This window comes from Notamacropus eugenii, chromosome 3 (assembly GCF_028372415.1).
Source record: "Notamacropus eugenii isolate mMacEug1 chromosome 3, mMacEug1.pri_v2, whole genome shotgun sequence".
NCBI classification, from domain to species: domain Eukaryota; kingdom Metazoa; phylum Chordata; class Mammalia; order Diprotodontia; family Macropodidae; genus Notamacropus; species Notamacropus eugenii.
The window spans coordinates 451995500-452010785 of NC_092874.1; the positions used below are offsets into that span (position 1 = coordinate 451995500).

At 37.3% G+C, this 15286-nt stretch overlaps 1 protein-coding gene across 8 annotated transcripts in view; it reads left to right on the plus strand.

The window, feature by feature from the left end:
• FOXP1 (forkhead box P1) overlaps nt 1-15286 on the plus strand; it is a 679928-nt gene that overhangs the window by 104901 nt on the left and 559741 nt on the right. For 7 of the 8 annotated variants that reach the window (XM_072598672.1, XM_072598682.1, XM_072598671.1 and 4 more), the window contains exon 2: nt 1248-1379. The gene's annotated coding sequence lies outside the window, so the exon portion shown is untranslated. Of the gene's footprint in view, nt 1-1247; nt 1380-15286 lie in introns of those variants that run through there. The other variant, XM_072598673.1, reaches the window with a different exon arrangement.

Below are 15286 nucleotides of genomic sequence, written 5' to 3' on the forward strand. Positions count from 1 at the left end.
CAATTGCCTCATCCTGGGTCATCTCCAGTTATCCTGATGAATATCTGGTCACTGGATTCAGAAGGTTCTGGAGGAGAAGCCAGGCTGGTGACCTGCACAGCCCTCCCTCACTCAAAACAAAGTCAAGTGCAAGTCATGTCATCATTTCTCTAATGGCATGGTCTTCTTTGACAATGAAGGACGAACACACACAATTACAAAAGTAAACAAATAACAAGTGTTTATTAAGCTCGGATTATGTGCCAGGCATTGGAGATTCAGATACAAAGAGTGAAACAATCCCTACTTTCCAGGAGTTTTCAATCTAATGGGCCTTTGAGATTGTCTGAAACTATCTGTTGACAAGCTCTTTTGTGGACTCTTGGAATTCCTTTTACTTGTGAAGAGGCCTTAAGTGATAAAGGATCAGTGTCTTCTAAAATATGAAATGTGAAATGATGTATACACAACTATTTATCATGTGTGGCAACTTTTCAATATGAAAAGGGAATTCATCTATTAGAATATTTGCTGGATCAGCACTGGTGGTCAATGATGATCTGTTTCAAGCCCCAGTTTCCCTGGATGAGTTAGTTGGAGAAACACGGTATTGTCCAACTCGTTCATTTTATAAATGGTGCAGAGGAGACTCAGAAAGTGAAAGTGATCTGATCAAGATTGTATAGTTAATAAATCTTGAATATTTTAAAATGAAAACATGCTTTCAAGAGAAAAAGAATTATAAGTAACTGTTGTGATAGCCGTGGTGTTCATTCTCTTCTTGTTTCAGATATGAGTGTAGCTGCTGGATTTAGCTTTGAAAATTAGTGATTTTGAATATGATCATGTTTTCTCCAATCTATGGACAATATCATTACCAGTGTAGAAATAGTGCCCTTTTCCCCCTCCTGCCAAGGCTTGAATTTAAAGCATTTTTTTAATGATTAAAAAAATAAAGTCAAAGAGCTATATTGTACCAATAATGCTAAAACATATGTTTAAATGCTTTTTTGTGGAACAGCTTTTTTCATTAGAGAATAGCCGCTTTTTAATCTTTGTGCTAAAATAGTTGGTAAACATCTTTCAGAGCAGTATTTCCGGTCTATTTTTTATATAATCACACTTGGTGTATTGAAATAGTCTAGTTACAAAGGTGTTTTCCTCTTGCTTCTAGACTCTATGTCTGTTTTACTGTTTTCATGTTTAAGGAAGTGGTGGTTTGAGAAGTCACATCTAACAGGTTTAAAAAATATTTTTTTGTGTTTCAGTGTCCCAAGAGCCTTTTCTGATCAATTCCAGTTCCCGATAAAAAGCATTTGGCAATGCTGAAGCTTCCATGGCTCTGCTCTGAGCTGTGGTAGACCAGGAGTGCAGAGGTGTGATGCCCACTTGTGAAAAGGGTAAGTTAAGAAGCTTTCTTTGAAGTCTGATATGTCTATTGGTGTGTTAATATTAAATGAAAAAAAAATTCTGGTAACAAAAGACTAAAACAAATTCACTGCAGAAAGTATCCAAAAGGCCCAATATTGTCTGAGTTTCTGGCTATCAGGAATGTCATCATCATTTTGAAAGAAGTAGATACTAAACACACTTTGGTTGTATTGTTTTCTTGAATAGGCATCCGGTTAATCTGTAACTGAGGCATCATGGCAGCCTTAACAGTCGTTGCAGCTGACAGTTAAAGATGGTAAATAAAAGACCTATTTTTTTAAATTCAAGATTCACGGCTTGACTTTTTTAATATCCCACATGCAAAGTAGAACATGCAGTTTTCCCTTGATTTCCATTACAGCCCAGTGATAGATGAAGATCATGGCTTCCTCAAGCCTTCTAAATTTTCCTTTGACTCTCCTAAGCAAGGAAATGGGAACTTCTGCAGGGGATGGGGTGTATGAAAGTTAACGCTAAGATTTCCCCTTGTGGAGAATTCTCTCCAAAGCTTTTCATTTCCTAGGACTCAGAAAAAGACCTTAGTGACCAGATCCTTGGAAGTTTTAGCCTTTGAGAGCTCTCTTAAAGGAAGAGAGTATTCCTTCCTTTCATCTAGCCTGATGTACCCAAATGATGTATTAGATGTTCAAAGAGTATACCTGCATTGATGAAAATAAGTCCTCCCAACCATGTATATTTTAAATTTTTGGATACCATCTATAATGCCAGGTCGAGAGACAACATAACAAAGTACATAGAATTCTGCAAGCCCCTATTTTTTCTATTTCTTTGCTTTGTGACTCTGGGCCTCAGACAGCTCTAACTGAGCTTATGGACAGGTTGTAGTCCGTGATGGTAGAGAGTGTGATCCTGACGAAATCATAAATCTTTGACCTACTGATACACTGTCTTCATAAAGTATTGAATAATAGATGTAAATAATGTCCTTTTACAAAATTTCTGAAAATGGGTTCGAGTTGAAGTGGCTACTATTTCTTTTAGAAAGCCCTTGTGTCTTTTGATAGCAATTCTGATCATAAGGCTTTACCAATGGTGTGAGATTATATTCACAGACTCATTTTGTCAACTCTAGTCTTTGAATTGCTAATGTTTGAAAACAGTATTAGTAATTTGTCATCTGTAATTATGGGTGCCCTTAAGAAATAGGTTTCATTTGATTTTAGGGAATGAAGTGTACTGGAATCAGACTCAAATTCTATCAGTCTTTTTACCTTCTTTACCACTCACTTAAAATGAATTTTATGGAATTTTAGATTTGGTTGTGATGTCAGAAATCATCCAGTGAACACATTTCACAGACGCAAAAGTCCAGAGAAGTTTTGTGTGTTGTTCAGTGTCACATTTCCAGAGAGGATCCAGCCTTTTACGGTCTAAATTCCTATGATTTTAATGGGGCAATTTTGTAATCTTTTGTAATTCAAACTCCAGTGTGGTAGAAAAGATCCTGATAGCATTCTGCCTTTACTTTAATGTAAATGGGACAAATAGAAAATTTTCCTTTTAAAGAAAAATTTAGAACTCATTAACGAAAAGAAAGAGATTCATCTTTGGATGTCTTTAGATCAGTTAAAAAAATCTTTGAGATAATTTAGTCTACTCTGCTCATCTTAAGGTGATGAAAAAAAGCTCAGAAATGTCAAAGTCTTTGAAAGTTCCATAGCTGGCTAACAGCAAAGTCAAGAGTAGAACCCATTTCTCCAATGCCTTTAACAAGATGCAATGGAAACTTTATTGAGTGTGCATGGAGATGAATGGCAACCAAATTTAGTCTTTCTGTATTCATTTGTATGCCTTCCTTCTGTATTCGGAACAAAATGCCCTATAAGCACTAGAATAACATGGAATTTCCCCATTAGCCAATACAAGGTTTTAAAAAGTTGTTGTTTTGCCTATGCTGCATGAGTAACATGTCATTTAGCAATAATTACAGTAACTGTTCATTGTTTTACTGGGCAGTTGAATAAACCCATATAGCATTACCTGTGTATCAGAAAGTTTTCTCCCTTTCCTCAGACCATTCTTACAAGTATAAGCAAGAAAGTCTGAAAACTCTGCTGATTGGTAATGTCTTTGTACGGGATCTTTTCTTTCTGATTGTGCATCCCAATGAGCCCTGCGTCTTGTTTCCAGACCTTCTTTTCATCTTCTCTTGAACTCTTCTATATATTTTATCTCCCCTAGTTAGAAAGGAAGCTCTGGGAAGGCAGTAGCCATCATCTCCCTTTTGTACATTTATTTCCAAGGCTTAGCAAAGTGTTTGCTTGGTGCAGAGTAACTTAATAGAGACTTTTTCATCCTTTTTGAAGACTGTTTAAAAAAAGAGGGGTTCTTGAAGTGATTGACAACAATTGTTTAAATTATTCTATCAGTTAATAAGCAAGTGTTTTTTGAGCTTCTATTAGTAGAAAATTTGATGAAATGGAAAGAATGATAGATGTGGAATCCAAAGTCTTAGATTTCAGGCTCAGCTTGGCTTCTAACTATGTGACTTTGATTGTCATTGGGGCTTTTGTGTCCTCGTTTCAAAAACATAAGTGCTGGACCAGATGGTCTTTAAAGTAGCACTTTCTGCCTCAGAACTGTGTATTCCTAGTATAGGTTAAACAAAATATATTCATTTAATCACTGGGTTTCATCAATCAGTTAACTTGCCAACATTTTGTGGGGTATGAGGCTAGGCTTTGGAAATACAAATACAAAAATGAAAAAGGTCCCAACCTCGAGGAGCACATATTCTGTTAGGAGAGATAATAGGGACGTTGGCTGGCTCCATGGTTTCATTAATGTCAGGAACCTCCAAGAGGGGGAAATCCACTCTATCAGTGAAGGCTGGCCCTTTCTTTGCCTCTTAAAGGCTTAGAGAAATCTGTAGATCATTGCTTATTAGAAGGTGTCAAAGGTAGGACATAAACAACTTTTCCCAACTCCACGGTTGACTCTATCCATGATATCACACTCACTCTCACTTAAATATACACCATATGTATTCAAAATAAATACAAAGAAACTAGGAAAGGACAAGACTGTCAAAGGTGATACTTGAATTGTCTTTTTGTAAAAAAATTTTTAATATTCTTTTTTTTTAAATCTTGAATTCCAGATTCTCTCTTGCCTTCCCACACCTGCACCCCCCACTGAGAAGGCAAACAATATATCAGTTACCTATATGAAATAATATTTCCATATTACAGAAGAATTTACATTCAGAGTTTATCATTTCTCTCTCCGGAGGTGAATAGCACTTTTGCATCATGAGTCCTTTTGAACTGTCTTGGATGACTGTATTGATCAGAGTAGCCCAGTCTTTCACAGCTGATCATCATTACAACATTACTGTTACTGTGCACAGTGATCTCCAAGATTTTCTCAGTTCTCTTTTTATCATATGGGTCTTGCCATGTTTTTTTTTTTCTGAAACCACCTCGTATCATCATTTCTTATAATACAACAGTACTCCATTACAATCATATGCTACTTGTTTAGGCTCATTGCCCACTTGATGGCCATCCCCTTGATTTCCAATTCTTTGCCACTGCAAAAATGAACTGCTATTCATATTTTTGCACATTTAGGTCCTTTTCCTTTTTCTCTGATACCTTTGGCATACATACCTAGTGGTGGTATTGCTGGCTAAAAGGGTATGCATAATTTTATAATCCTTTGGGCATAGTTCCAGATTGTCCCATAGAAGAGTTGAACTAGTTCACTACTCCACTAGTAGCTATTACCATACCTGTTTTCCCTCATCCCTTTGAGCATTTGTCATTTTTGATAGGTATGAAGTGGTACTTTAGAGTTGTTTTAATTTGCCTTTTTCTAATCAATAGTGATTTAGAAAATGTTTTTCATATATAGATAGCTTTGACTTCTTTTTCTAAAAACTGTTACTATCCTTTGACCATATCTCAACTGGGGAGTGGCTGTTTTTAAAATTTGACTTAGTTCTCTACACATTTGAGAAATGAGACCTTTTCAGAGAAACTTGTAAAATTTTTCGATATTGCTTCACTAGCTTCAGTACCTTTGAACAAAATATAGTTTCCCCAGTTATCTCTTTCAGTTAGTCTGTGGTTGCTTTTGCTTTGTCTGAGATCATTATTGCCAACCTTGAATGGAGTCTTGAAGGATACCAGGTTGAAGTGAAGTTGAGTGGAGGGGATTCCGAGCCTGAAGGATAGACAGGACAAATGCAGAGAGTCGGGAGATGGAGTGTCATCTGTGAGAAGCAGCTCGTTAGAGGCATAATATTTTCTCTGTTTCTGTTTGTCTATAGTTCCCATACACATAGAAGTGGTTAGGATTCTGAAAGTGTAGAAAGAACATTTTGATCAAAGTAAGTTTCTTGGTTACTTGTCATCTCTGTGTCTGTGACACTGAGAGAATGTGACTCAATTTCACTATTACAAAATGGATTTATGAAGTGTACAAAACCACATGAATGGATTTACTGTCTGCTGGACTAGTTTTACTCATTTCAGTTGAATGTAGAAGAATAGTTTAAATATTTTGCAAATATGCCTACATTTCCAATGTTTCTAGTGAATAAAATATACCATCTGAAAGATGATGTTAACAGTTTGTAGTAAATATTTGCTGACACTTTTCCATAGCACTTCAAAATTGATAAATCACTTTCCGTGTATGATTTCATTTCTAGCACACCCTGTGAGGTGCTCACTTTTACAAATGGGGAAACAGACTCAGAAAAGTTATATGAATTGTTCAAAGTCACACAGATAGTGTCAGAGGTGGGATGTTTAGAACTCTTTCCATTGTATGCTACCATGCTTATTTCTAGCTTTTGGGTGATAATAACAGTAATAACCATCCACTCATTCCCTCATTCATTCAGTCAACAGATACCTAGTGCATACCTACTCTTTGAAAAGCACTGGGCTAGGTTGTAAGGAAATATAACAATAAATAATGACATAAATCCTTCCCTTAAGGGACTTATAGTTTAGTAGGGGAGATGAGATGTACAGTAGTAGATTCATTATAAAGTACAGTGTGACAAAAGGCATGGGAGAGAACAAAGACTGTGCCAGTTCAGAAGGGGGGAGCTTTAGGGCCTCCCCAAAGATATCAGATGGTAGGTGGGTTTTGAGCGTGGTGATTTCATCAGCTCCCATGGGCTCAATTATCTTCCCTATTTAGAGGATTTTCGATCTCTATATCCAGTTCTAGTCTTGCATCATGAATTACCTATTGGACTTCTTGAATTAGATATTCTATAGACATCTCAAACTCACCATGTCCAAAATAGAACTCATTATCTTTCCCTCCAAACCTGCTCCTCTTCTGAACTACCTATTACTATAGAGAGTATCACCTCCAGGATTTCAGTCTTGGTATGATTGTAGAGTTCTCTTTCTTCACATCCCACAAATCCATTGAATTGCTAAATCTTATCATTTCTCTTGGCTTTTCCTTCCAGTGATTCTGATTGAAACTCCCCTTATGCTTGGTTAGGCGATCTTCATGATTTACTATGGTTTGAAAAACCAGTTCCCCTAAAGGTACAGTGGAATTAGAAAGAGATGATCTGTGTTCAAATCCCACTTCTGACACTTAATTCCTCTATGACCTGAGGCAAGTCACTTAACGACCTTGACAGAACTGTGCATAGACCATTGGTCATGGTATACCAGCTGACTCTCTGTGCACACTTATGTTCTCCATGACTCAATTTAGCATCTGTAAAATAAAGGGTTGGTTTAGATGACTTTTATGATATCTTCTCACTCTAGACCCACAGTCTTATCATCATAAGTCAACAGAGTGATGAGCTCCTCCAAATTTAATTAGGTTGGTCCAAGAAGATAGACAGGGCAGCTACACTGTGCAGTGGATAGAGTGATGGAATCAGGAAGACTTATCTTCCTGGATTCAAATCTGTCCTCATATTCTTCTTAGCTGTGTGATCCTGGGTAAGTCATTTAACCATGTTTGCCTCAGTTTCCTTATGTATAAAATGAGCTGGATAAGGAAATAGCAAATCCCTCCAGTATCTTTTAGAAGAAAACTGTAAAGGGAGGGTATCACAAAGAGTCAAAGCAACTGATTGAAAGAAGATAGACATAATTAGGCTCATACTTGAAAAATTTCTAGCTTATTCTAGGCTCTTTTTTAGTTTATGATTCCTTCCTATGGCCTTCAAGAATCCAGAGTCCTTTTGGTAACATAATGAGGTATCAGAGGAGGACTTCAGTGCATCCTGATTTATATAAAAAAGAAAATAATTGGGGTGATAGGTAACTTTAGAAATATCAAGGTGTTGAGATTGACAGGTGTTAAGGATGAGTCAAAGAAAATTTTGAGTTTTTGATCTGTATAACTAATAGATTGTTCATACCATTAATAGAAAAAGGAGAATCAGAAAGAGAATGATTTTATATTAAATATGGTTGCTGGTGTGATATCAAGGCTGTTTGATTCTATATACAATTGGAAAAACTGGTCTTGAGCCTTAGAGAAATAAAAGCTAGGGAGTGAAAAAATAATTAAAACACATCTGCTTAGAGGAGAGAGGTGAAGCCATGGGATTAGGTTAAATTATATAAGGAAGAAAATCTTAAGCAATATGCCTTTCCCTTCCCTCCTTCCTTCCATCTTTCCTTCCTTCATTCCTCTCTTTCTTTTCTTCTTCCTTCTTTCTCGTTCCCCTCTTTCTCTCTTCCTTCTTTCCCTCTCTTTCTTCCATCTTTCCTTTATTCCTTCTTAAGGGAAGATATAAGAGAGGTAATGATTGATGGACTGTAGTTCTGAAGAAGACAGAAAGAAATGTATGAAACTTGAGCCCAGGTAGAAGAGTCTTGGTAAAGGGAAGGGGCAGTTCTTTTCATATAAGAGGGAGAACAGTTATGGGGGTATGAAAAATTTGGTTTAAGGCTCAAGTTGAATTAGACCTTTTAACAAAGTAGAAGGCAAAGTTATTTGTTGAGTATTAATGGGTATGCCTGTGATTGAGGCCTTAAAAAGAGTGGAGAAGTTTTATAAAAAAATGTTTGAGGGAGTTAGGAAAAAGTGAATAAAAAGATTATTAATCAGTTGTATTTTTGTCATACTCTCTCTCAACCTTAGACCCTGAGAATTCCCAGCCTCCTTTAAGACTCCTTTCATTTAGCATTCCTTCCAGAAGACCTTCCCTGGTCCCCTTTCATGTTGCCTTATATCTACTCTGATCTACTTATGTTGTTTCCCCCTTTAGAATATGTGTTCCTTGAGAACAGAGAGTGTTACTTTTTCCTCATCTTCCCAACACTTAGCACATAGTAAGTGCTTCATAAATGTTGATTTATTGACCCCGATAAAGTTAGGCGTCATGAATTTTCATTTGTCTCAGTAATGGCTGTGTAACCTTCTTTATGAATGGCCTGTAGCCTGAGAGCAAGGGTAGCCAGAGCAGATGGTGGTTTTGCTGCACCGATGATTTGAAAATGTAGATGGCCAGAGGAATGAAAGATACTTAGGTAATATTAAATACATAATTGATATGCCAGATCATGATATTTGAGGGGGTAGAGAGGCAAATGAAGTCTCAAGGGAGCTGAGAGACAAAAAAACTAGGTAGACATTAAGGTTATGAAGATGAAGCAGAAAGTGGAGCCTGTGGCACTGGTCAAGAGCTGAGAGCTGTGGTCAGTGATGGGGACTTCTGATTTTTGCAGTCTTGGATGAAGAGTGAGTTCCAAGGTGTGACTTTGCTTTGTGAGTTTCTGAGGATAGTAGAAATCTAGTTTAGATGACACACACTGGAGCTAAGGTTATCAGAGAACTATGAGGTTAGAGTGTTGAATGGATGTCCAAATCATTGAATTCTTTCCCTTCTTTAAATCATCCATTCCATTCTTTAGAGAATGTGAGTGGCAAAGAGGACCGAGCTACCAAGTTCAAAAGGAATTAAGGAAGGTGGAAGAGTCATTTGTAGGTCAGAAAATAATAGCAACAAAGATCGGAGGCGAGGGCGATGATATATATTGCACTCAGTAGGCAGTTTCTCAGGGAGTAGGGTGTGATGGAGGTGTCATGAGCAGCTAGGGGAGATGGGAAGTTTAGAACAACCTTTTGAGGAATGGGGCATGTACATAGAGCTCTCCAGGAAGCTTGAGATTCCCAGTGTTGAGGTAAGAAAGGAGTGTATCCCTGGCCTTGGTGGGCTGCTTTTGCAAAGACAGACTGAAGATGTCATGCCTCACTTCAGGGTGAGACACTAGGTGGGGTACTCTCTTTCCAGAGAGAAGGCATGAAGTCGCTGAGCTGGTATTGAGTGTTCTGAATTTTTGTACTCTTACTTATTTCTCCCTAGGGGACATCTCCAAGGTTGGCTCTAAGGAGCAATTCCCTTCCCCGAGGCAATAAGTTCCCCTTTTCGGCAGCGTGTGTCTGCTTACACATTCCACTTTTCAGTGTCAGAAATTCATTCAGAGTCTTTTGCCTTTTAGAACTTTACAGTTTATTGAGTAACCAAAAGTAGTTCCAATTAATTGTTTCAGCTGATAATTTGGAGTCTTTAGGCTAGAAATAAACTACATTTTTGAATAAAGAATTTCATGGTAAGCCACTTCATGGTAGACCAGGGTCACGGGGGGCAGGCAGCCAGAACAGCAAATTGCTTCATTGAAAGAGGTGAGGAAATGAAACAGAAAGATAAAAGGTTTGCACAAATAGCTCATTATGGCAAATTTTTAAAGTCGGAAAATGGGTGCTGTACACGATTTATGTTGAAGATAGCCATGCTTGCATAATAAATTAACTTAGGGACAAAATGCAGAGAAAGGATGGCTTAGTACTTAAAATCTGGCTTTGTGATGCAGCTCTTTAATAGATCCATGCACCAGTGGTGATTGACACGGGTTTCCATTTCTGTGACATGAAGCTTTAGTAATTTAATTTTTTCCCCCGTTTTATTCAGTTTCATAGGTAATGCATATCTCTGGAAGTGGAGTATAAAGAATGGGGAAGTGTGTGGTATAGATGATAGGCAGTTTGCCCCACCTTTATCATAACTGTTATAATAACATCAGCATGGCTTTGCATAGTGCTTTCCTTGGAAAAACTCGGGGTAGATGTTGGACTATGGTAATTCATTTATAGATTTTGTCTGCCAACCCTTTCCTGTAGCACTGTTTTGAGTAGTGATTCCTTCCTCTCCCCATCTCCCTGCCTGTGACTCTGTTTCCTAGCCTGGCACAACTAATCAGTAAAACAGATCTTATTTCAGCTTCAGAATCCTGTGGATTCCTTTCCTTGTAACCATTGGATTAACCTGATAAGGACCATATTTCTCAGTTGTTCCTTTTCCAGAGATGATACTGTGTCAGGCATGACAGTCCAGCTTTCCCTAGTGGTCCATGGAAGTGTGCCAGCCCTGGTCTTTTCTGTCCCAGAAATTATTCGTCTGTCTTTGGGCAGAAGCAGCTTAGAACTATGCTGCCTGGTTCCTAACATTGGGCTCTCCCAGGTGTTCTAAGTTAGGCTGTCCACCTTAGTTACTCCTGTCTGCTGCAGACTCAGAGGGCCAAGCTGCCTTGTTTGGTTCAAACTTTTAGTCCATGAAATTTTGACTTTGAAAAGTAATTTTAACAATTTAATAAACTACATAATATGTCTTATAAGCTGGAGTGAATGATCTTAAGTATTTTGGTCTCTTTCATAACACAATGAAGCTAATATTGGTAAAAATACAGATCTTAGCTAGCACCATAAAGAGAGGCTAGATTTAATAAACAGTTATGAATGTTGGCAGCTGCCTATCAGATTGTATAACATTGGCTAGAGCACATGAAGACAGTGTCAACTTACATTTTATCTCAGAAGTCTTTTCAAGGAGTTTATTTTGCTTTCTCTTGAGTCTTTAACCTAATTCAAGTTATATAATTGGCTGAATATTTTTCCACATAGCTAATTGGCCAGGTGCCAGGGTGGAAACCATTGTCTAGCTTGGTGATGATCAGAAATTAACATGACATTTGCGTGGTGGTAATGGGATATATTAGTAATGTAATTCATGACTGTGAGAAAGAGTCCATCATCCCCCTCCCCCACACATGATCAGCAGGAGGGGCTCTGAGGTGATGAAATGCTCCCAGCAGGCACCTCACAGCAGTGGAGAGCCAATCTCTATTGCAAATTTAGTTTAAAGTTCTTTAGACCAAACTGTATGACTTAGAATTAATGATGCAAATGTCAATTTAAAATCTTTCGGATACTATGGTAAGATTACATTGCAATTAAAAATTACATTTAACACAGAAGCTATAACATTGTTTTAATGAACTCTGCTGAGAGTAACAGTTTATATAGATAAATTTATATAGTTTAGGAGGATATAAATTCATTGGATAATGTTAAGCATGTTGCTCCATATATATTAGCAATGAAATTTATTTCCACTCTTGTTTGGTCCCGAAAGAGGTGGAGTTTGGGGGGGGAATGTATCTTTAAAGAAAGGGCCCTTTTCCATCCTTTCAGATATTTGCTGCAAAATGGCCTTTTCTCACTTTTGTTTGGAAAAAAATGTGTTTTTTATTACCTGGCTTTAAGATTCTGAGTATATACTATTTACAAAATTGAATATAGGCTTTATAATATAAGAAATTAGTCTAGGAATGTGACAAAGAGAATCCACATTTTTACTGGGGATCCTTTCCATTCCTCACTAAGCCTCATATAGAGTTATACATGCATATTTCTCAGACATACTCACTAGAGCAAAAACTTTGAAACTCACTCGGTTCATCTTAAATCAAACTCTTTGCCTAAACTCTTCTGTGGAGAGTTAAAAATTCCCCAGCCAGGTGAGGAGGGTCATTCTAAACCATTTGGCACATTGCACACATGGCATCTGCCCAGAGGGCAAGATTAAAAAAATCTGACAGCCATCTGTGTGTTTCCAACTATCTGGATTTTTGGCATTAGGTCGGCAAAACATTCATGTGATTGGCTGATTTTTCTTCAGTTTTCATCCAGATGTTTTGACATTATGCATGTAGTAAAAGGCTATGTGATAGACAGGCTCCTTCAGTGTATAAGAGAATGCACTAACAAGCAGACAGCTGGAGCATATATAATACTTTCAAAATTTGTAAAACAGTTAATATAGATTATTTCACCTGCTTTATAGGGGCAGAGAAAGAAGGGCATGATTTATGTATGCAACCGTATAGTAAGGGATCTTCTGACTTCTTAAAAATGACTACTTTGTTGTTTTTTACAAATATCTACTGATGTGTGTCCTAACTAGAAATCACTTAAGTACTAAGCTCATAGTTCCCCTATGTAGTGATATAAACTTTTAGTTCACAACTTGAAGATCTACTTAGTGGCATCTTGTTCTGGTTGTTAATATGCTGGGCACAGTTGTGCATATCAAATTTAGTATTTTGTGTCTCATTTTTAGTTTGTGTTTTTGTACAACAAAGTTGAGTTTCTAATATAAGACTATGAATTTATATTTTACTGTCTTCAGTTTGATGAATATAAACCAAATAAAGACATTGGACGATCAGGGTCCTATGAGTAAGTATTCAATAAATGCCTTAAAAAATAAAATTCACTGAGTGTAAACCTAAAGTTAGGTCCAAGTAATTAAAATGCATTTTATGTTTTAAAAAGTCTCCCCAATCGTTACGGTGTGATTTTAAATACCGTTGTTCACCAGAGACTTTGATGATCCCGGGGCCATAGGACTTAGAGCTACAAGGATTCCTTGAGGTCATCCAGTCCAGGTGCTTCATTTTACCAATGAAGACACTGAAGCCCAGAGAAGACATAAAATGACTTTTCATGGTCATCTAGAGAAGGAACAGAGGAAGGAAGATGAAAACCCAGGTTTCTTACTATTCTGTACTGCCTCTAGTATTTATAAAAGATGCAGAAATATGTTCCTCTCAACTGACATCCTTCATTTAGAGGAAGTGGGAGATCTTTATGGTATGCCAGGAAATCTCTCCCTTCTAATGAACTCCTCTGCTGGCTGTTTGCTAAAGCTGGGTATCCTATTGGATCTTTTCCACTGAGTTAACCATTCCTCTTTCCCTCTGGTCCTTTTTTTTAAAAAAAAGAATTCAAGGCATTCCTGATAAGTTAGTAAATTCACTGTTATTTGATTCTTTCCCCTCTTGATGTAAGGGGCAGGGCAGGGTAGTGCTAATGCACTAGGCATCAGGTGAGAGGAATGGGTGCTAAAAATGGGAAATGGTATTGAAAAAGAAATTGTGAGAGTATTGAAACAAACTGTTTTGCCATTTTGTTTCAGGCTGATAGGTATAGGTGTTATAAATGTAAAATTATATTATCTTAGTGCATTTTTGTGTGTGTGATGTGGCCCCTTCTGGCAGTCTGTGGAAGCTGATGGACCTCTTCCCAGAAAAAAATGTTCTTAAATGAAAAAAGTATCTTAATGGATAAAATAAATACAAAGGATTTCAAAAGAGATCAGTTATATAGAAAGTCACATTTTTTTTTAAAATTCATGAACCCTAGGTTAAGAATTCTTGTTTCTAGTAGGTAACTTAGATCTTGCCTGGGACAGCTAGGTGGTACAGTGGGTAGAGCACCAGTGCAGGAGTCAGGAGGACCTGAGTTCAAATCTCACCTCAGACACTTGACACTCACTAGCTGTGTGACCTTGGACACTTAATCCCAATTGCCTCATCCTGGGTCATCTCCAGTCATCCTGAGGAATATCTGGTCACTGGTTTCAGATGGCTCTGGAGAAAAAGTGAGATTCTCCCTCACTCAAAACAAAGTCAAGTGCAAGTCATGTCATTATTTCTCTGAAGGCATGGTCTTCTTTGGCAATGAAGGATGAACACACACAGATCTTGCCTGTAGATAGCAGAAAAAAATGATATCTGGCATTATGTAGCACTTGAGGGTTTTCAAAGAGCTTTACAAATATTATCTCATTTTATCCTCACAAGTTTTGGCACTGGTTTATGTTATTACCTGTACTTTTACAGATAAAGAAATTGAAACAAGTAAAAGTTAAGTAACTTGCCCAGAGTCACCCAAATAATAAGTGTCAGAGGTTGGATTTGAACTCAGGTCTTTCTGATTCCAAGTCTAGCACTCTAGATGCTCTAACTAGGAAGCAGTTAACTAGCACCTTGGATCTCAGATTGGTTCTATGAAACTTTTCTTTAAATAATTTTTTTAAGCCAATACATTCAGTCATAGGTGATATGTCTTGATACATTTGGTGCCTTTTGATTAAATATAAAAAGCACTAGTTCAATAGGTTCCTACACCTTTGATCCTCATTTAGCAGAGTGTTGAACCTGAAGTCAGGAGAAGGTAGGTGAAAATCTTGCTGCCACGTGCAAGTCGCTAAATTTGTCTGAGTGTTCCTTTTCATGTATGTAAAGTTGGAAAATAATACTCATGGTAAGTACCTCACAGGGTTGTTCTGTGATAAAATGAGATACTATATGTAAAGTACATAGCCGTTCTAAAAGTAAATATCTATCACTGCCACCATCACCATCATCATCCCATCTCAAGTGATATCCATCATGACCCAGAAAAATGATAAATTCAAGATGTGAAATAATTATCTGGCTAATTCATATGGAAAATTTTCACTTAAGTTATGTAATGCTAGCATTATCAGCAGGAATGTTAGAACCTTCCCATCTTGTCTACAGTTTATTTGTACACAATTGTTTTCATGTTGTCTCCCCCATTAGAATGTGAGCTCTTTGAACTTTCCCCCTTTCTTCTTCTTCCCAGCACTTAAGGCACAGGGCCTGGCACATTGTAGGTACTTAGTAAATGCTAAATGGATCACTGACTAGTCAACTTGTAAACTTGTAGGAAACTCCTATCTCACAAATGTCTTGGGCACAATAAT